The sequence below is a fragment of the Lissotriton vulgaris genome, chromosome 2_1 (assembly GCF_964263255.1).
Source record: "Lissotriton vulgaris chromosome 2_1, aLisVul1.2, whole genome shotgun sequence".
NCBI classification, from domain to species: domain Eukaryota; kingdom Metazoa; phylum Chordata; class Amphibia; order Caudata; family Salamandridae; genus Lissotriton; species Lissotriton vulgaris.
Genome location: NC_141687.1, coordinates 1,437,341,978 through 1,437,365,565, shown reverse-complemented (window position 1 = coordinate 1,437,365,565; position 23,588 = coordinate 1,437,341,978).

The window sequence follows — 23,588 nt, the reverse complement described above, 5'->3', positions numbered from 1 at the left end:
GGACGAAGGCACCAAAGTTAGCTGCAGCCGGTTGCTTCAAGGGTAGCCCAGGGACCACACAGCGTCCGTCTCGGTAAGCAGAGAGTCGCCCCCTCGACCGGGCTGACTCTGTATTTGAGCGCCTCCTGGCGCGCGTTTGGCGCGATTAGCGCCGCTAGGGCAGCTGGGTAATGTAGTTTTTGCAGGTCCTCTACCACACTCCTCACAGCTGCAGGACCCGAAGATAGAGCAGGGGTCGGCGGCGGGAGGCGGGAGGACGAAGGCACCAAAGTTAGCTGCAGCCGGTTGCTTCAAGGGTAGCCCAGGGACCACACAGCGTCCGTCTCGGTAAGCAGAGAGTCTTTCCCTGCCCTAATTATATGGTGTCTGCAGCCTGTTCCTGTGTGACATGACGGGGGTTAGTTGGCAGTTGGACTTTGTTTGTTCCTCCCAGACAGCCACTACACGGGAATTAGGTGAGCCTAGATGGGCCATCCCTAGCAGGATGGAAGGGTGGCGCACAGCTCTACTTACAAGTCAAGAGGCTGTGCCCTGCCTTTACATAAAAAAATTCACATTAGCCTATTGTTCCTGCAGTCAGACTGAGGCCAGGGCAGGAGAAGCAGGAAACTCCATGCACTTTAATGGAAAATCTCTAGAAACATATCCTACTTCAAAGAAGGTACCAGGTTTAAAAATAGGACCCTCAGATAACCTCTTTAGTTGATGTTCTGAACCTGCGGAAGGACTCTCAGCAGACTGCATGCTGCTGTGGCTGGCTGTGTACTTCAGAAGACTGCTTTGCTGCACCTGGAAGGACTGGTCTGCTACCTTGAACTCTTGGAAGTGGTGCTAAACGTGTACGGGTAGCTAAAATCCAAAACTTGGGATGTGGAACATTTTTTGCTATAAAGTGTTCCGAGAACTGAGAAGAGACCTGGACCTGCTTGTCGATCCTACCAATATGCATTACTGGTCGACCTGACTTTGAGGTAGCTTCTGCTATGTAATTCTCCACATCAGCAAATTCTGCTTAGCGACCTTTCACAGAAGGGGCATTCAGCCTTGTGGAGCCCTCGTCAGCTACATGGAAGTTTCAATTTCCAACAAAGCAACTAAGTCCGAATGTAGAAATCTTCATTGCAACTTTGTCCAGTGGCTCCCCAATGACGACTCCTCCTCCTCGGACACTGCCTGCAGCCTTGCCCTGCTGAACTGTTCCTTCTCTGACCTCTTTCCACTAAATTTCTTCCAAGTCTAAAGGCAAGTAGCGACCGGGCCCACTTCATTGCTGGTATCCGAACCGTGCTCCTTCACAGTTGGCCATAATTTTTTACTTTGACCCCGTCTTGCATGCAGTTGGCGCTTTGCTCTTTTAGGCACTATTTTGTACCTTAAATTTTGAAAATTCATAACTCTGGTTCTAGTAATGGGGTGTTTGTTGTTTTGGTGTCACATAATTTATTAAAATGTACTCAAGTTTTCTACATTGGTGTGAGATTTTTCTTGGGTTGTGTTTTCACTTTATTACTGATTATGTGCTGCATAAATACATGGCCTGTAAGTTAAGCCTGAAGGCTTTGTGCTAAGCTACCACAGGGTTAAGCACAGGTTAATTTAGTGACTTTAATGGTTCACCACAACTGGAATTGTGGCTGCTGCTTGATCAAGTTTCCACCCAACTCTATCAACAATCCAATTTCTCACAATTGATTTGAGTGCTAATAATGTCTATTGTGGCGCTCTGAGTTTTTAGCTGACATCACCTCCCTGAGACACCCTTTGACTGTTCTGCTTATGTGCCCTTAGAGAGAAGTGTTAAAAAAGGCACTTAGTTCGTTTGAAGATGTGAGGTATTGCGACCCTGAGGGCAAAGGGAATAAAGACTCACATTGACACAATTGGGGATAGTAACTCTTCATTGCCCTAAGACACCCTGAAAAAGATTTCCCAACTATAAGAAGGGGTTTGCATCAAGAATTCTCTGATGAAGAACAAGGGGGTTTACTAAATGAACTACTTTCCAAACACCACAAGATGGAGTTTTACATTGTGAAACCTTAGCCAAATCCAAAAGAAGGGGATTTGACACTGTGTCCTCTCTGACAAAAGCAATAGCAAGGGGTTTTACATTGTGAACCCTCTGTTAAATGCAATAGAAAGGGATTTTCCCTTGACAATACCATCACTACCACCATTGGAACGGTGTTTATATTGTGAACTATTTGACAAATACAATAGGAAGGGAGCTTACATGTTGAGATCTGACAAATGCGATAGAAAGCAGTTTAGTACATATATATACCTTTTTAGATTGGGCCACACTAAATGCTTTGGGCCCGATTCACAAAGGTAAACTTAGACCTAAAGTCTATGTTTAAACCTGAAGTCTAAGTTTAGATTTCAGGTCTAAACTAAGACATCAGGTCTAAATTTCCTTTTGTAAATCAGGCCATTGGTGTCTCCTGAGGAGATCCTGGAATCAGTTGTGTATACTGTGGGTCTGGCTAAAACGTAGACGGGTGACTGTATTTAGAGACCACATGGTCATGTTTATCTTTATGTTCACGTTAAACCCAATAGGAAGTAGGTGTCTCAATTTACATTGTGACTGACTTGACAAATCCTGTCGACCTAAACATGCTGACTGAAGGACTTTACTGGTCGCAATAACCCCAGACAGTGGCATTACTCTTTATTAAAATTAGAACCTGTTAGTGAGCAAATTATCACCTGATAACACAAAGATAACTAACACAGACTAGCTGACCTGGGTTAGTTGCCCACTGCAATATATGTTTAGGGGAACATGATTTAAAACTTGCGATTCTGCACATCCCTTTGGCGGAGGGGGAGTTAAGTTTGAAATTCCACTTACATTCTGAAATATTTCTAAATGTGTATACAATATTTAGTTTTGTCCTCACTACAGTACTTTCCCTTTTAAAAAAGTATTGTCTGGAAATTTATTTTTATTTTGTGCATTGTGAATTTTCTATTTCTTGCTCACATTTTCTCCAAGCGACCCTTGGAGGGCTTTGCCTCATTACCCTGAGATTGCCAGTTTGAAGAACTTATTCATGAAGGCTCCAGGAGACCAAATGAGAAAGATCCTCATTGACATAGTTGAGGTCCAGTAACTATTTAGTGCCCTGGGACATTCTGAACAGGATTTCTCAAATACAAGAGGAAGGGGCTTTCCATTGTGAACTCTGATAAAAAACAATAGAAAGGGATGTCACATTGTGAACTCCTTGCTAAACACCATTTGAAGACATTTTATATTGTGAAATCTGTGATTAATACAAAATAAAGGGTTTTCACATTGCAAACTTTCTGATAAATGCAAAAGAAGTAATCGTGAACTCTGACAAATAGAATAGGAAGGTGCTTTACATTGTGAACTCTCTGACAACCATTAAAGGAAGCGATTTAGCATTGTGGGTTCTCTAACAAACAGAATAGGAATAGTTTTTACATTGTGAGTTCTATTACAAATGCCATATGGAGGGATTTTTAAGGTGAACTATTTGACAAATAAAATAAGTACAGGCTTTACATTGTCAACTTTGACAAACGCATATTGTGGTTCGTGCTGGCTGCAATGTCTTGCAGTAACATACAAGATGAATCAAATCTTCCTTTTTATAACCACAATGCCAGCAATTTTCATTTTCCTTTAATTTCCAATGAGGGGCATCTGCAAGAGTGAGGAACTGTCCGAACCTTAATGTTATTAATTTCCTCCTTACATAAATGGAAAAAGTGGAATCCAAGTAGGCCGCTAGTTTCAAGGTTTAGTAAGTATTGTCAAAAGCCTGGCAGCCAACTTTTAGAAAAGTGTGCGCTGCTCCAACCTCCAAAAACGTTGAAAAAATTACAGTTGATTCTAGGTTTCCTGTATTTGTGAAGAACTTACATTCTAAACTACACAGAAAGGGTTAAACCTCTCTACGAATTAATCAAACCTGATTTCAAAATCATTCATTGGAAAAAAGAACACAGAAATTTTACGTTCACTTAAAACAGACATGTTAGCAACCAAACATTTACAAACACACAAAAACGTACGCAAATTTGTGATCCGAATCATTCCGGGTCAATGCGGATTCACCTATTTACCTTTTAACTAAGGTGAATAGGTACTAATAGCATATAAATGACATTTGTACACACAAGCAGAAATGAAATTCACTTCTACAGAAAAAATTCTGACAGCTGTTCAAACCGCTGTAGCAAAAGAAAGAGCCCTAGCACAGGGGAAACGCATTATGGTCATAACTCCTGTACCTGCCTTAGAGGCAGTGACAAAAGCAAGCATCCCAAATGCAAATGCTTTACATCCGAGATGGCTACAATGGGTTAATTCTCCTACTGTAACTGATGTTGAATACGTTTTTGATCCCTATTTAAAAATACAAGCATTTCTACAATACGAACAAGAATGTCTTCTGCCTACTGAAATTCTGCCTCTAGACCATTATGAATTTTTATACTGACGGATCAGCACAACCGGCTACGGGGGGTAAACAAGCTGCATGCGCGATCGTTAAAGGTTATATGCGCGATGGCAAATTCAGACCTATGGTGACAAAAACGCAATCTCTAGCAGATTGCATAGCTCAGCAAGCTGAACTACCAGCATTCAAAATGGCACATGAAAATACGGATCGCGAATTCCCCACACTCATAGTGTGTGATTCGTTCTATTGTGTCTAATTTTACAATGAATATTTACAGAATTGGCTTCAGAACGGTTTTAAAGATGCATAAGGTGGCACAATCAAGCATAAAACGCTTTGGGAACAAGTAGTTAAGTTACGAAAAAGACTACAAAACCCTCACGTGATACACACGCTGAGTCATCAATGTAATGGCGTTCACATTGAAGGAAATTCATTGGCTGATGAAGCCACGAAGGGGGCTGTGCAATTGACTTCCGTAGCTGCAATCACTCGTTCAAAAACGAAAATAGACAGTGAAATGATGCTGGCTGTCAATGCTACAAGCAAAAACAGCGTTGCAGTGTTACCTAAACTGTTTCCATTCAAATACTGATATATAATTGATGCTAACAGCGTTCCGTTTGCTCTAATCCCTGAAGTGGGAGATAGGGTATTTCAAAACATGGAACGAAGAACGGCTTTGATTTACGAAGCACATTTGGGAGAGGGTTTGATACATCAGGGGATCTCGAAAACAATATTAATATTAAAAAAGATGTACTGGTGACCAGGGATGAATGCACATATTCACATCTTTGTCATTAACTGCATAGACTGCAATAGAGATCGCAGCACAGAATGCCACCAGATACCTGACAGCATAGTCAGCCCAGTACAGACACCATAGTTAAACAGCTTTAGACTTTCTACACACGGACGTCCCTGTCGACAAATGCGGTCCCACAAATGTTAAGACAAGGTTCCTTTGGATGTGGCCTCAGCGCTCAGCTAACGCTCGAACTGTTATAAAAATGTTAAGACAAGGTTCCTTTGGATGTGGCCTCAGCGCTCAGCTGACGCTCGAACTGTTATAAAAGATTTGTGAGTCTTTATCGGCACATACGCAATTGGCACGCTACATTCTGACCAGGGTCCTGTGTTTAGCTCTCGAGCATACAAAGAGGCCATGGCCAGTTCGGGCGTTGCATTGCGGTATTCTAATCCATTCCATCCTGGGGAAAATTCAGTTGTGGAGAGAAAAAAACGGTACATGAAGCAATGTATAACAGCTAGGGTATTAGGTTCAGGTGACGGGTGGGTCAAACATCTAATAAGTGTCCAACGTAATCTTAACAACTTGCCAAGAAGTGCTCTAGGGGGTATCTCTCCATATGAGGTTCTCTTTGGAACAAGAATGTTGGTCTCGGACCTTGATTCTCACAGATCAGTGGCGGAACAAAAGAAATTTGATATCAAAGATAGTTTGGCTGTTTAACAGGACTTCAATGAACTAAGAACGAAACAAAGCAACTAAATTCCTAAAGCCAACCACCACTGGGGAAAAACCTACCATCCCAAAAAGGCCTGCCTGGACCTCAAAGCTTGGTGATCTAGTCAGAGAAAAGCTTGCGGACAAGAAGGAATTTGGGCCTTCCTACAGACAACCAGTACCTGTCCTAGCAATAAAACGGATCAAGAACAGTTTTGCTGCCGCCCCTTGCTGGTAAAAAGGAGAACAGGTTTGTGTCTATCGACCTAATCAAACCACACTATGTGGCCGATACTAAGCAGTAGGCCATGTGGGCTCCCACCAAGTAGCAGATGCACTCCTCTAGCTACAATCCAACAGGTTCAAACTGAGAGACTCATCACCATTGAAGAATCTGCAGTGAGAAAAGAAGGACTATGCAATAAAGCTATGGAACCTGTTCCTCTTGAGACCCAAATAACAGTTTGTCATGAAACACCTGTTTACAAGGAAGTAACAAGTGATCAAGTGGTTCCAGTGATTTCAACAAATCCAGATGCTACCCCAACTATTGACAGACCTGTCGCTGGCTATTTCATTAACTTTGATATGTTTTCTGAGCAACCTGAAATGATGCCAGCGAAAAGATCTTTCAAAGAACAAGCAACTGAACTTTTTCATCACCTGGAAAAGACTTATCTGGTTTCACCATGGATTGAACTTTGGATTGTGTTGGGAATATTTCTTCTTCTACTTTGGTTGACTCTAGTAATAACTCTGAGTATGCTGATAGATGGAAGATATGTCAACATGGACACAGCAAGTAAGAACATCAACTTACTCCTCAAGCCACACAAATCATCCCATTGTGAACAAAGAGACTTGTCAGCAGTAAACCTCACAGCCATTCCTATACCTGATGGTATAGCCTGGGACAAAACAGAATATGACATGTTTGGCCCATTGGAGCTGTTGAAGATTCTACACCAATTCAAGATTTCATTGAGCGACTTTGTTCCATCTAGCACCTTTTCTGATGATTGGGACTTCGAGACTGTTAATAATATGATGTCAGATTTAGAAATGTCTGCAGTATTCACAAATCATGAATATTTGGAAGGTTTTTCAGACTATGCACAAATGTATTGTTATAACCATTATGGTCAACATTTCTTGCATAAATCTGCAAATCCTAGAAATGTATTAATTTATAAACAATGGGAACATTGTCCTACGCCACAAAAGGGTAGCTCAAAAACATTTGCTATGAAATTTCCATACTTTTCAGGGTAAATGTATCCAATCCAGAAACATTTTACTTTAGAAATGTGAACAAAACAGGAAGGAAACGTATGTTGACCAATACCAAACAGATTTATTCTGCAGCCTTTTTTGCCTAACTGTCTTGACTAGGTTTCGACTTTTAGAAAGACAACATTGAGACAAAAACTGTCTGACGTATGAAAGATTGGCTGGTACAGGGTTCTAGAAGCTATGTTTAGAGCCTGTATCATCCCTGAGCAAATGATGTTTTGAATGACACAGTCCAACAGACGTCTTGCCTTGGGTTAGCCAAGATCAAAAACATGAACAATCCGTCCATACCTACACCTACACCTACACCTGAGAGTGATAACACTTCAGAGGGGGAGGTCGACGTACATACTATTTTGCATCACAACAGAACAGATTGAAGTAAATTGTTGATCTGGCCCACAGACACAAACAACTGTCAAGATAGATACCTGAACAAAACACAAGGGATTAAAATCAATAGGTCAAACCCAAGATATGTTCAAAGACAGCATCCTGGAATAGTAACAACATACAGTGTAGGGAAGCTCTGCCTTGATTGGCTACAAAGATCAACACTTAATAATGTAAAGCAACACTTATCTTTACTTAAAGATGGAGCAGACCTTAGGAAATTCTTGCTAGGACCAAGAAAACCGCATCAAAAACGTTTCATATATGCCGGTATATATATGCTGCATATAGCAAAATATTGAAGATTACACAAGCAGAGACTGCGGAACGAATACGAGAAATTGATTGTATTAATTTAGAGAAAACTCTCTCTGTGGTTGACAATGGGTTAACAACTCTGTCGTCCAGGATATATTTATTGGACAGCATAGTGTCTTCTGCCATAGACATCATGGAACAGGACTTGGTCATGTTGCAACATGGTCAGTCGCAACTACGTTCTATCATGCTATTAGGCTGGACGTTACTAAAGCTTTGTTCAGGCTATGTGCCTTGGCTTTTAATCAATACTACGTCACTGTTTTCAGAATTCAATCTCACTAATAAACAGATCAAATTGGCACAAAGGGGAGCATACTATACAGTGCTGAGCATTGAAAAACTGGAAAGATTACCATTTACAGTGGCAGAAAAACCAGCTACTGAATGGATTATACATGGAATAATCACTCTGCCTGTTACAATTTTCCATTTTCAGTATTGTCTAAAACACATACCAGCAGGCAAATATGAAAGGTTGGGTAAAGAATACATCAAGACATCCTGGGAATTACCATACACACACAGATGTTGGAGTGGGGGGCGTGAGGTGTTTCTCAGCGATTCAAACTGTGAAAATGCACTAAGCGGTTCTCTCCTTTGTCAGGGTATTATTTTACATGGGGCCTGTGATGGTTCCTCTAACAACTTGCAAGGTTCACCAGCTGCATTGATTGATCCAATTTTTGGACAACTTTCGAATGGGAGTTATCTCATGTTGAACGATCACAGCTTCTGTGGCATGTTGCCAGGTATACCATATCTAGTAACTGTGTCATCCGGGGTCACAAGCTGTATGCAAGTATTGTTTCCAAAAACTAAGACAGTCAGGGAGTTGCCTCTATGGCCTTCACTGAACATCTCTTCTATACAAATTGATACTCTAAGCAGATAGAAAGCCATTCTTTTGCAAAAAACTGTGCCACTGACCTCGGCCAAAGAAACCTATGATCTACAAGTCGCAAAGACTTCTGCCAAGATACATGCCCTTTTGAATACAAACTGCCCTACACATTTCTCAGAAATGTTAAGTTGTATCTTAAACATGTCTGATACGAGCTGTATTGTACATCTATTTATTATTGTATTTTACGGACTGTTTGTACCTTTTCAAGCAGTCCTCGGAATATTTCCCAACTTCCTGAACTCTGTGTTTGGCGGACTGCCACTGCTTTTTGGACTTGTTGCAGGGATCCTATTTTGCTCCTACTGCTACGATATGGCAAGCCAAATCACCAGCGACACCCAGTTCTCCATGGAGACAACTCTATTGGCAATGAAGTGTCGTGAGCGCATCGTTCACATTTTGGGGTTACCTTGTCTACGAGAATTAAATACCACATGTTTTTTTCATTCAGACCAATCTGGCAAGATTGCATCTTACCTGTTCTACGCTTCCTGCTATGTAGAGAAAAATGTGTGCTAGACACCTGTCTGACACTTCCATCAGTCATGCCAACGGATGTTGATACTTTGCTGGACCCAGTAATGGCCCATGCTCTGTGTTGTCCCCAGAGGCTACCAATTCTGATGACGGCATTCATTGAGATCTCACAGACGCAAAATGCTGATGCTGAGGTATGAGAGGAAATAATAGGCATGCAGGTACCATCCAATTCGAACATTGCTGATGCGACCAATGCTGAAGGCGATGATTCACAACTATGTGCGGTTAATCTTTTAAACCAGGTAATCCAACTTTCGCCTACAATGGTAGATGACTTTTTGTCTACAGACATAGAAGATTTCATATTTTCTCCCAGCCCTAAAACTGACTTTTGATTTTGGCACACAGTGTTCCGAGAGACTTTGAATTTGACCTTCATTTTTAAAAAAACAAAGAACCTTTTCCTATGATTAATTTTTTTTCTCCAAATTTGTATTTTTTCTTTTTGGCACAAAGTAATCTGCTTATAGTAGAACAATTCACATTGAACAAGAATTCTTTAAATACTTACAGAGACAATATGTGACCTTGTCCACAAACAGTTTTATGTAATCTGACATGAAATGGTTTCGGCCCTTTTTTCTTCTGTATTTACGAGCCATTTCATAAATGTATATATTTATGATTCATTCATGTTTTCATTTCAAAACGCCGAAAAAATATGCTATGAATAAATACTTGCTTTAATGTGTACAGCACCAATGCAATAGTTGAATACATTATTTACAATATGTTTGTAACATACTTTGCGCACTACGTGTGTAGATAAATTTCTTGATATGTTGTCATGTTTAGAATTTAGTAACGTCATACATACGAAAGTGGAGTGGGTGTTGTGTATCGATTTAGATTCCGTATGAATTTTCCGATTCACGACCTTATATAGGTACAATTTACATTGCCCTTATATAGGCATAGAAATCCAGTCCTATTTAGACATAGCCCATGCTACCCAAATACAGGCAAGGCTACTTACATCCATTCATCTACGTCACAATGATTTCTTGGAAAGCCAGGCTCTTAAGTCATTAGGGACATCCCCTTGCTTGAATATTGATTTCTCCAAGAAACTCATTATTATCCATGAACATCTATTCCTTAGAGGTTAATTCATGACATTCATATGCCTAACTCCTACGGCAATACTGGCATTCCTAAACACCTTCAAGGTATAAATGTACCTTCACTTGCTATGGCAAGGCACTGTGTGGCTCGGTGCAGTTCAACTACCTACTTGCACAACGCAACTTGCCAAAGCAAGCACGGAATGAGGCCAACTCCCCAGCAGAAGCTGTCATCCTCCTGCCAAGAATCCAGCTCCAGTGTTTCTGACCCCCCCTGCGGAGTGTTGGGAAATCGAGTCCCGGGAAAGAGATACCAACCTCTCTCATTCTAAGGTATGGAGCTGATTAGAACCTAGAGAAAACTTTGGCAATTATTGGAGTAGGCGTATTTTAGAAGCACCATTTGAGTATTTTAGCCTGTGTTAATTATGTATGTATTTTTATATATGTCATATTACAGTATTATTTTATATTACTGTTTACGCTGTCAGCATTATACTTTGCATTCTGTCTTACGATTGTAGCAGTTCATATTTCTTGCATGAGAAAGAAGACTGTTCAATAAACCCTTTTTTTTAAATGCCCGTCTCTCTATTTCTGTGCAGCTCTGTCGAAATGAAGCATGCAGGATTGACATAGTGAAACGGTTATCTATTGTTTCCACAACTTTGAAGATATACGCATCGGAGAACACAAACCATGATCAGAAACAAAAATACTGACTCCAAGTTAGTAGTTCATTGGATGGACAGAGATTAGAAGCCACATACACAGTTCGCAATTTTACAGTTGTGCGTCAAGTAGGTGTCTCTTTCTTTCTTTTTAGTGTGCCTTCACTTTTCATCTCTTTCTCACGCGTTTGTTGATGCTGATGGCATGGCGCTGTTAAAGCATGCATGTAGCACAACCCACTCATTAGCAGTATTCAAATTGGTGATGGCAACCTTTCTATTTTTCACAATTTTAGAATAAAAACACGGTACGTTTACCGTAATCTCCTCGCATTTAAATAATGGTGCCTCACTATCTTGGTAGCGATATAATAATTCAAACTATGAATGCTACGATAATTTCCACACATGTACTCAGTATTTCTTTGTACATAATTTTTGTATTGCAGTGGCCCCTGAAGAAGGGACAGGGTCCCAAAATGTATTGGGCTATTCATAACTGTTTGTGAATTACAAGCATTGCAATTTTATGATTTTGGACGATGTATTTAAAATGAGTGGATCTGTGTACAGGCTAAAGAAGAGCCAAACAAACACATTGATGTATTTTGATGTTTTTTCTTTGTTCTACTGATTTATTTGCATCATAGAACAAAAAAATAGTTGAACATAATTTGATTGTTTTGTCTGAAGCTTCCTTTTTTAACAATTTCTGATGTACAATGATGATTATGTTGAAATTGGATTAAGCTTCTAGAACACACATTTGTAGTGCACGCAGTCTTTCAAGTGAATGGTCGCTTGATTCAGTCTCATATATTGTCAAATTATATTTACCAACCCCAGGGATCACACTAGATGCTTCTAAATAATGCAATGCATTAATTTTGAGGGACGCATTGGGAATCGCAGTTCTCCTTATTAACATGCCAGGAGAATCTAAATTTCATTAAAGACATGGAGGCTATCATTATGCATTAATCTTTTTAATGTCAACTCCACACAGCCACTTTAAAGTATGACATCACAGTGTGTGTTGTTCTTGAACATAATATAGTCAGGCTATACTAGGCAGGTTGCCAGTCTCATCTGCCTCACATATGGTCAAACAGATGAAATTGCTGAAGAAAATGACTAGGATGCCATAATTCAAATAAACTGGGCAGTAGGCTCAGAAGACGTGGAGTCTTCCAGGTGATTGTATCTAAGGCTCCAGGATTATTGGGAGTTGTCTGAAATAAAGGATTGTTATCAGACCAGATTTTTTAAAAGTAGGAGAGAAACTTGAGCAAGTTTTCCAAATTTACAAATATAGTCAAACTTGAGCAAGTATTCTAAGTTTTTCACCTCTCTTCATCTATTTATTTATTTTTATGATGCATAAATTAAGAACACAGAATTAAAAATATTACCTTTAAAATCTTCATTCAATTGAACATAATGGCCATCTGTGTAAAATTAAATCCCAATTGAGGGTGGGATAATGTTAGCCTTTATGTCTTTAATTAAATCTAGATTCTCTTGGCATATTAATTAGGAGAATCGCTATTTCATTACAAGACCTGCATGTTGGTAGCTCTGCAGAGTCACATTTGATACGTGTTAAATTTGGCCTACTGTTTTGCTTTGCAACGGTAGCGGAGTTTGACCAATCACCGGCTCTCAGGATGTCCTCTAGTCTTCCGCCTTTCCAAAGGGATTGGCTAGCCATCGTGCCTCTCATGGAGTGTGCTTGGAATCTCTTAAGGTCAATGCTTGCTAAGTGCATGGATTCTTTTACCCAATGAGCTATTGTAGTGCAAGTTACTGCCTTGAAAGGGTTAACAAATGAGATAAGAAATTGGTTAACCCCGTTTGTGCAGTGCCTAATAATTCTATAATCATATTCTTTCATATAGTCTACCACACACAAATTTTTGCATAGATCACATTTAGAGTAAAAGATGGAGTCAGACATGACTTTAGTTCTTTGAACAATTTTAAATTTTACCCCAAAAGAATCGTAAACTCTGTTGCTTACCTCTAAGGCTTTTACATTCAACACTATTCTGCAGGAAATCAGGCATAAGTGAGAGGTTAGATTAATGGTAAGAATCTTATTGATTAGAGATCTATTATCTGGCCAAGAGTTAAATAACTTTTGGAGCAAATTGACTTTCCAGAGAGATTCATATTTTGGTTCAGGCGGTCTTTGCAATCTTATACTTTTGAGAATTCTACACATCACGTTTTTCCCAATGCTTTTGCCATTGACTAAGTTGTGGCCAACTGCGTTTGCTGATCTGTAATAATTCAGAGTTCTATAAGTGAGGCCTCTGTCAAATTGTTCCAGTAGGAATTTATAGACTTGGACTATAGGTTCCTCCATGGCATCCAGGTCCCTTTCCAAGCACCAACAAACCCATTTATTTCAAACTGAATTGTATCTCATGTCCCTCGATTCTCTGAGGAGCTCCTCATCTCTTCTTGAAAGACCTGACATCTTTATAGATTTCTTGATATTTTCCAGAAAAGAAGGTTCAAAGTCCCTACCAAGATCAGAGGGTGTTACTCTTCATCTGTTAGGAGTCCTTCTTCTAAGGGAAGGAAGAATGGTATGATGCATGCCAGTTCCAATATCATTGGAAACCATGCTTGAGCTGGCAAAAGGGGAGTTATTAAAATTAGTGAGCAAGCTTCAAACCTGACTTTGTGGAGGACTCTCTGGATCATGGCAAAAGAGGTAAAGGCATAAGCCAGATGACCTTTCCAAGGTTGAAGGAAGGCGTCCACAGCCAGAGCACCCATGCCTGGCCTCCAGCCGAAGTATTTCTGTAGTTGGGCAGTGAGTCTGCTCGCAAACAGGTCTAAATTCAATAGGCCCCAACATAGGTTTAGTAACCTGCAGATAGAAGCGTTCAGCTTCCAATCCGAATAGTGCTTCGGGTATCTGGAGGCTGAGCTATCGGCTTTGCTGTGTAAATACTCTGCTTTGAGTGAGATCCTGTGTTCTAAGTAGAACATCTACAGTTTCATGGCCAGGTTTGATAGCTCCCTGGATTTTGGCCACCTTATTTGATGGTAGGAGGAGAATAGATTTTAATGTATCTATAGAAAAACTCAGGAATTCTGTGCATTTCGAGGATTTTAGGATAGTTTTTTCTTTATTTATGATGAAACCTGGATCTTCAAGAGGGAAATTGTTTTCTCTATAGCTTTGAGAATTTGCACTTAGCACTGCACTATTATGAGTATGTCGTCCAGATATATAATAAGATGTATTCTTCTCTCTCTGAGGAAAGAGATGACTGCTCTCATTACTTTGTAAAGCATCAGGGGGCTGATACTAGCCTGAAGGGGAGTGTATGAAACTGAATCAGATGATTTTGCCATAACAATTGGTAGTAGCATTGATATTCCCGAGCCATTGGGATGGTGAAATAAGTGTCCTTGAGTTCGAGTTTTACTAGCCAGTCTCCAGCCTTTGTCTTTCTTTTGAATTAGAAACAGTGCACTTATAAAAATCTGCAGGTTTAGTGGCACCTCTAATATTGCACCTTTCATTAGCATAGAGCAAATCTCCTGCTGTAGTACCTTCTGCTGATCTTGGGTCAGACTTAATTGTCTTGGGCCATGGTATTGGTAATGTGTCTATCTTGAATCCTTGAACTGTATCCCGGACCCACGGGTCTTGGGTTATAATTTACCATGCTTTGTGAAAGAATTTGAGGCGACCTCCCACCTTTACTTGGGAAGAAATGAAAGGGAGGGAATTGGCATTCACTGTTAAAGGAGGAGGAAGTCTGTGTGCATTCTTCCGGGCCTCTTGAGTGGAAACTTCTGCCGCGTTGGGGGTAAAAGGCTGGTGGTGCTCCATGCTAAAAGCTGAAGCCTCTTCCTCTGAAATTGGGCCTGAATGAGGTGCGGCTGGGACAAAGGCCCCTTTTTCCGGCCTGACCATAAACACTGGGGTTGAAGACCCTTCGCATGTTGGGTTCTGTCAGAGCAGTAAAGGTAGAGACATATTTAGTAAAGGTTTTAATCATGCCCTTTCCAAAAAGGAGATCTTTGGGGTTTTCGGAAGGCTCATTTGTAGCAAGGTCATTTAGCTTGGGGTTTATTTTTGATAGTATCACTCTACACCTTTCTGCATTTATTTCTGCATTCATGTTACCTAGTAAGATTAGGACCTTTGGCTCCAACCCCTAAGGAGAGTGATGTCTACCTGGTGTTGGTTCAGGTGGCAATCCTCTGCCATGTTGAGGATCCTAGCTAGGGGGACTAGAACATCAAGTAGGCAGTCCTGGTACATTTTTAAGGATATTTCCATGTCCTTTCTTGGGTCCCTGCCCAATTTAACAAGGAAAGTTATGATTTCCAGGTCCAGGTTTGGAGTTAGGGATAACTTATTTAGAATGACCAGGCTGGAGCATTCGGGTCGTAGGAGGTTTCTTGTTTCCCTCTCTAGTGGGTTTCTTAAATTGGGCCATTTGATCTTGGGGCCACCACTCCGCACTTCTAGGGTGTTTGCTGTTACCCAGAGAAAACATTTCCTGATCTAGAGGGTCCAGAATTATGTTCTTGGAGGTGGACGGGGCCTCCTTGTTAAGGACTGCATCTGCATCCAGGTCTCTCTGGTTGAGATCAAAAATATATTGATACAGGGATTGTATCGCATGGGACACCCAGCATTCTTGAGGTGCTTAGACCTCCACTGGTTTTTGGGGTGCTTAGACCTCCTCTGAAATTTGAGATGCTTGGGCCTCCTGGACGTTTTGAAAAGCTGGAAGCTAATGGGAAGTCTACAGAAGAAGTACCCTCTTAGTTTTTTTTTCAATCTTTTTCCCCTCTGGGAGTTTCAGAGTATCCCTCAGATAATGATTCAGGTTCGGATTCATCTTCTGAGAGGATAGATCTTTTATTGGACATGACTTGTTGAATGGTCTCTTGCACGCAGGTGCACATTTCTTGTTGAATCAGGTTTTATTAATTTCCTCATTTAGAGTTTGAGAGGCTCCTGAGCGACTGTCTTCTGACACGTTGAGTTGTTATATATATATATATATATGTTTTTTATTTGCGTAAATCTGAGCAACTTAGGTAAGGAAAGAGCCTCCAAAATGGACTCTCTAAATTACTACTTATTATAGACTTTCTATTTATTAATATTTTAATGTTTCCTAGCTCCTCTATGTATCCCTATTGAGCCTATTTAGCCAACACCCTAACACCAAAGATTATACATTTTTTGTTTCACCAACACATCAACATTACTCAGGAATTTTTTTTTGCTTATGATCATGCTCTTATGCAACTAAAGTAGAAGACTCATAAAAAACATTCCAAATCTCAGACCATGCAGCACTCACTCTTCACCAAACTGGCACTCACATTCCTCAATAACTAAAATATGGTGACTTAATGAAGAACTACTCACCGACAATCTGAATATTCATAACATACAATTTGAAATCACATACCTCTTTAAAGAAAGCTATGACCATAATATAGACTCTCCAACAATCTTGGTCATCTTTAAATCGACAATCACATGGGTAATACTTAGGGGCTGATTAGCATGGCGGGCGGCCGGGAAATGGGACTGCCTGCAATGCATGCGGTGGTCCCGCACATACAATTAGGATGCTCCCGCCACACTGATGGGCGCATCCTGTATTTTTAACATTGCGGCGGCCGGTGTTTTCAGCAACGCCCGCCGCATGCCAAAAATTCAAGTTGTGCATTTGAATGCACAACGTGACAGGCACTGCGCGGTGCCTGCCATATTGTGCATGCAAATGCGGGGGGGTACCATAGGTACCCCCATGTGCAACCCCCGCCCCCCAAAATACCTGAGGGCCTGCTACGGGCCCCCAATGTGAAAGACCGCCTGCCTTTTTGTGGCGGGAAAGGCAAATCCCTGCATGTATCGTAATATGGATGGCGGTGTCAAACAGACACCCCCACCATATTAAAACTTTTTCCGCCCGGTTAACTCATCAAGCGGGTGGAAAACCGGTGGACGATCTTTCCGCCCGCCAGGGTCCCCCCGCCATAGTAATATGGCGGGGGAAATGGCATGCGGGTGGGGGAAAATTGCAGGTGGTGGCGATCCGTCCGACATTCTAATGTCCCCTTTAGTATTCAATCCAACATGAATAACATTACAACAGACAAGCTAAAAAACTTTGAAAAAATAATCGAAGGCTTGGATCTAAAATATAGATTATCAAAATCCAGAGTAATAGACCTGGAGAATGGATTAACAAACAGAAGTCCAGAAATGTAGTTTTACGAATATAGCAGGGAAACAATCAACATCCTACCTAAACGCTAACAAGTGAAAATCAGTGATAAATTCCATGAATATTTTTTTTTATCTGAAAAGTCCATACTAAGCTCTCAGAAATTGCAACAGTTTGTAAGAAAATATACTTAGACCTGTATGTTGAAAAAAGCAAAGTCAGCCTTGAGGTTTCTGTTGAGTATCTGAAGAACTTAGACTTACCCTCCATGACTACAGATCGAAACTCTAAGCCTGGTTTAGATTTCAGAGGATGGGTTACTCCGTCACAACAGTGATGGATATATCATCTGCCGAGATAAGATATTAAGGGATTTATATTTTGGCGGACTGGATATTTGTCTCCAATGTGAGGGAGTAACCTTTCAGTCGAACTCTGAATCAGGCCCTCTGTCCTAAACTCAGATGTGATCATGCAACAAAAATACAAATTGATTTCCTTTCTAAATTTAGGAAAGAATCTCAGACCAGACAGAACACCTCCAAGTTCTACACTACATTCTTAGAACAATCACATTTCTGTTTACTAAATTTATATCAACACTATATGCCCTCAAGGAAAATAAAAGACTCTGGGGCATATTTACAAGCCCCGATCGCCACAGGAACATCACTTTTAGTGATGTTCCTATCGCAATATATGCTTCGCCTTATTTACAAGGCAGCGTTAAGTCACTTAACGTGGCTTAACGCTACCTTGTAAATAAGGCCCACTTTCACGCTAGATTGTTACAGTGGGTGTTCCACCGCAACACCCATTGATTTCGACAGAGCCCCATACTTACAAGGGCAGGGTAAATATGGAGCAGCGCCAAAGTTAAGACCAGGAAAAGCCTGGTTTTCAACAGCAGCTGTTTCTATGTGTGCTGCGTTGTGCAGCACACATAGAAGATTGTTTATGTGCAGGAAGGCGACCCTTTCTGCACCTAAAAAATCATTGTAAAAAAATGACGTTTCGCAACTTCCATTTGTGCTGCATTAAGCAGCACACATAGAAGTTACAAAACGCCATTTAAAAATTGTTTATGTGCAGGACATCTCCTCAAAGCAGCCACCCTTGCACTACGGTGCAAGGTTGTCTGCATTGGTACTATGCTGCAGAAATCTAGTGCCAGCGCAGGGGAAACGCAGGGCTGCACGATATTGTTGCAAATATGATGCAGCTCTGCGTTTCAGAAGTGACGGAGGGTGGCGTTAAGCCAAAGAGGCTAACGCCACGCTCCGCCACTTCTTTAGTAAATATGCCCCTCCATTGCTTAAACACAGCTTGTGATCATTCGCAAAGAAGGGATACATCTTTCTGTGCCCCAAAAGTACATTGTTTTGAAAAAAATATTTTTTTTTTAAAAAAAGCAGAAATCAATAGATACCTTATGATTAAAAAATAGAACAGGGATCAATATAATAACATATTATACAGTGTTTTGCAACAAATCCCACATATCAAAGTGCAACATTACCTAGGCCACCCAACCAGAGCGGGGATACGAATTTTCATTTCACAATTATTAATGTGCATTCTGTTAAAAGTGCATTTTGTGCTTATAAAGTGTGATATGCAAAAGTGTTAACTTGTTCGAGATACTTTTCATTTGCATTTGCTCCAGCTCCTTTAATACCCCATCCCTAATTCAGCTCTTTCAGAGAGGTGAGCACGCGTTCAATAACTAGATGGGTAGCTCCCTGCAATGTGCGCCAATAATGCCATATCGCATTACACCTCTTCACACACTCCACCCGCTTTGCGTACGCTGAAATTTCATAGTGTGTGTCATCTTTGCCTTCCAACCCTGAATTAATGCAATCAGAATGGTTCTTCGGTTCTGCAGAATAAAGGAGTGTACGAACATCAGTGCAATAAATAGATAGAAAAAACTGTCCTCCCTTATTAAACCACTGGCTTTCCTTGGAAACCCTGAATAACACTAAGCTTGCTTCTGGGATTATTCTAGAGTGTAAAGCGTGGCTAATTGCCTCAAATAATTCCATCCAAAATGTTTCCAAATTTTGGGCAAGTAATAAACGAGTGGAGTCAGTCTCGGGCCCCTTGCTGATGATAGGGAAAATAGTTATCCGGGACCAACGGGAATATTTTATGGCGAGTTACTGGGGTGTAATACTCCATCCAGCGAGATAGGTGTGACAATCTTTTATTTATACTCAATCTCTAAGCTAGCATACCATTCCCTTTCTGATGAAGTACATTGCGCAGTTTCAAAGACCCTGGACTGAAATCCAGAAATGGAATCTTTCAGAGACTGTTTCATAAGCAGTCTACACCAGTTTCCTATTCCCGTCATAGGGTGCAAACCTTGACTGTCCCCAAGGATATTAGCTTCCAAGAAGCGGTCTATCCCTCCCAAGATTGAAAAAGAACCGGTTGCACTGTATCTTGCTTCTGCAGAGTAGCTCCTCCGTAGAGACATTTACCCTCTAAATAAAAGTCACCACATTCTTTAAAACCTATCAAATTCCAAAAACTTAAACTCCCTGTCAAATAGCAATAATTCCAAAAACTTGCTCTCCTGGAGCTGCAAAAATGTATAGTCGAAAATTAAATGATAAGATTTAGTAAGGGAGCACAGACATCCTCTAAAATCCGGAAGAAGCTTGTATCTGGTCTTTTGGGTAGTTTCACCTTTTTAATATAGCTGGTAGGCTTATTTCAGATTCCTGCACCATTCTGGTTAAAAACAAATCATAAAGCACCCTGCTCCCATCCAAAACCCTTGCCAATATATCAATTAAAGCTGCCTGACAATAGCTCTGTATACAAGGAAGAGCTAATTCACCCTGTATTTTCTCTAATTGTTGTAAAACACTCAGGAGCATATGTACAAAGACTTAACGCCGCCGTAGCATCAAATTTTTGACGCTACAGTGGCTTTTTATTATCGCCTTATTTACAAAGTGCCGCTAACTGCAGTAAGCAGCACTTTTCCGGCGGAAACGTGAATTTTTGAGATCGCCACTTCTGTCTGCGGGAGTTAACGAAAATGAGATGCAAGATGGGCGTTCCTGTGCAAAAACGTCTACTAACCCCACTTCCCGATATTTACAAGGAATTCCTTGTATGGTGCAAAAACCAATAAACTGCCTCTAACTCGAGTTAGAGGCAATTTTTTAAGACCAGAAAATAGCTGGTCTTAAAAATGGTGCAAACACTTGGTGCCTCATTTCTGAAGGTTTTGGTGCTGGACAGCGCTGCAAGGAATGTTGCTGCGCTGCCCTGCGACAAAACTACAGGTCTGGAATGTGCACCATCAATAAGATAGGGCGCATTCCTGGGCCTCATTCATGAAAAGTGTTGCATCACTGAGATAAAACAGAGTTGCAACACTTCTCACTATGCCCTTTTGCAATATCACGGATGTGCTATATTCACTGCAGAACTCTCCATGTCGCAATTGTTGCAATTAATGACAGATGCATCTGGATTCTTGATGTATCTGTCAACACTAAAGTCATGCATTGCTGCAGTTGTGTCACAAGCATGAAACAACTCCAGCAATGCATGGGGCTAACCTATCCCTGTGGCACTGTGTCACTATGCCTGCCATGACGCAGTGGTGTCCTACAATTGTTGCAGTGAAATCTGATAGATTTCACTGCGCCACTCCTGTGAGGCTTTGTTGCATCACACCTGATGGAGGTATAATGTGGCACAGGGCTTCACACGGTCACGCCTATGCCTAGATGAGTCACTTTGCAAATACGCCGCAACTTGGTGCAAGAATCACGCTGCAAGTTTGTTAAGAAAATGATGCACCAGTGGGGTGAAAATTTCAGAAGGGGCTCATGAATAAGCCCCCCTGTCTTTTCCCCTACGTTGGCCCACAATGACTGCCATCTGCCAACGCAGGCACCCTTGCTCCATGGTGCAAGGGTGACTGTGTTGCGGAGTTGATTGATGTTGTGGCTCCATCTCTTCTCAAGTTGTCTGCAGGTGGGGCTGGACTAGTGGAGGGTTGGAGTGACCCAGTTGGCCTTCTTGGAGTGATGTTTGCCTGGTCTGTTCATAGGGGTGCAAGGGTTTTGGCACAGTTGGAGATCCATCGGTGTAGGTTACCCGCTGTGGTGTTGGTGTCTGTAAGCATTGTCAGAGTGGTGGTGTTGAGGGAGTTGACAGGAGTTGACAGGAGTTCTTTGGTGGCCTTGATCCAGCGACGACGAGGGGGGACAATGATGGTGATAGTGTACGGTGGGCGTGGTGATGGCCTGATGTAAATAATGATGGTCGGTACAGGACAGCCCTGCGGTGTGGCTGTAGTTGAAGTTCCCGCTGGTGAAGAAGACGGGCTCTAGCATGTGCCAGGCTATGTAGGTTGGTGCAGTAACTAGCTGCTTGAGTTCGATGTTGGCGAGGTTCCCCAGGAGGGCGGTGGTGTTCTGGTCACTGTGGTTGTCCAGGTGGAACTTGAGGTCTTTGAGTAGGGGGCAGGCAGTGTATGGTGGGTTATACAAACATAAGACAAAGAGAGGCAAAAAGACAATTAAGTAGTCTAAGAAAAATTCTTGAGTTTTTGGTAAAGAGAATTCTTTTTTTAATGGTTTCAACCAAGTGGTCGGCTGCATGTGCACACAATTTCAGCGTTAGCGCTCGCTATTTGGCCACCTACATCTGGCCCATAGTGTCTAAGTAGGACACATTATTATTTCCACAGAGGTGTATTTTAGAGCTGCTGAAAGTCTGCTGACTTATTGTTGATATATTTTCAGTAAAACAATTTTTGCAGAGTGATGGCTAGTTTATATATTTTTGGTAGTAACAGGTAGATAACCTGCTTGGCACTCTATGTTGTTCCTGCGGTTAGTTTGGCTCTCCTTTTAGTTTCATACATATAGGCGTAATCATGTATCAAGGTGCAATATGGGACTGCCTTCTGCAAGGCCTCTATGCTACCAGGCTAGTTGTAAATTGAGAAAGAGAATCTTCAAATTACTTATCTGCTACTGAACATGACAGATGTTTGGTGAGAAGTGTGAAGGCCAGAAAGGTGGTCTTGTATGTTGTCAGTTGTGAAGGGCATGTGGGCTCTTTTACCATGGACTCGTTGATATTGACTGCTGAGTTTGTGCGTTCTTTCCTGGAAGTTGACTGGAGTGACTTTTGAGATATTCACTGTAAAAATGTAGAAGCTTAACAAATTGGTCAAGAAAATGCCTATGTCTGGAATTTTGTGTAGCTGGGCCTGGAACCCTCTATCCAGGGCGCTACATCCAGTATGAAGTCAAGTGACAGTGTTCCAAAAGAAGAGGTCTTGAAATTATTAGTACAATTTTCTTAAATTTGTGTGACGACGTACTAGTATGGTAGAGGTGGCATGTGTTATAGTCAAAACTCCACTCCATCATAATCCTGATATTCACAAGCAGATGCTTGCCAAAGACTCTCTGTGCAATAATGCCCGTTTTCAAGTTAACCACTGACAATGTGAATGATTTTCATTAACATTCACTCTATAACCATTATCTGCAAATTTAGCAGGACCTGCATGGAACAGTACTTCACTAAGGTATTATTTTTATTCAGTTTACATTGGGGGCTCCTGTCTCACATCATCAATAATCATTCTGGATCAGAAACGTGCGTAAAAAAGCAGGTCAGAGTTATTTTCTTCTTTTTAGAGTTTTATATAGTACAAACTAGACCCGAGACATCAGGTATCAGAGCGCTTAAGATGAGCACCAGTTTTGTTACAGAGGGAGAGTAAGTGATTTGCCCAGAATCACAAGATTGAATTTTGTCTGCACCAGCTTTTTCTTCCGTTCTTCGATGTTGATAATATGGATACTACTTTGTTGAATACTTGGAGCACTGGTTTAGTACAAAAGTTCAAAATGGAATAGCCTGAAGCACTTGCTTGAAAAATAGGAAATGGTTTTGAATAAAATTCCTTATATAGGTAGCTGTCAGCTGGGAGAAGAGTGTTCACGATCATCAAGGACACAAAACTTAACTGTTACCTCACCACTTTACAAGCAAGAGTACTGGTCAGGCTGCCCGATAGCTCAATGCAAATGGTATACATATAACCCTATATTTATCCAGTATAAGTGTACATCATATTAAACATGTTTTCAAGGCAATAGTGTACAGTAAATATGTCAAATATTATGTCGCCACTCACTAAACCCTGAAATACACAGTAAAAAGCAAGAGTTTGTTTGAAGACAGCACTTAATAAAAATGACATCCTGTTTTC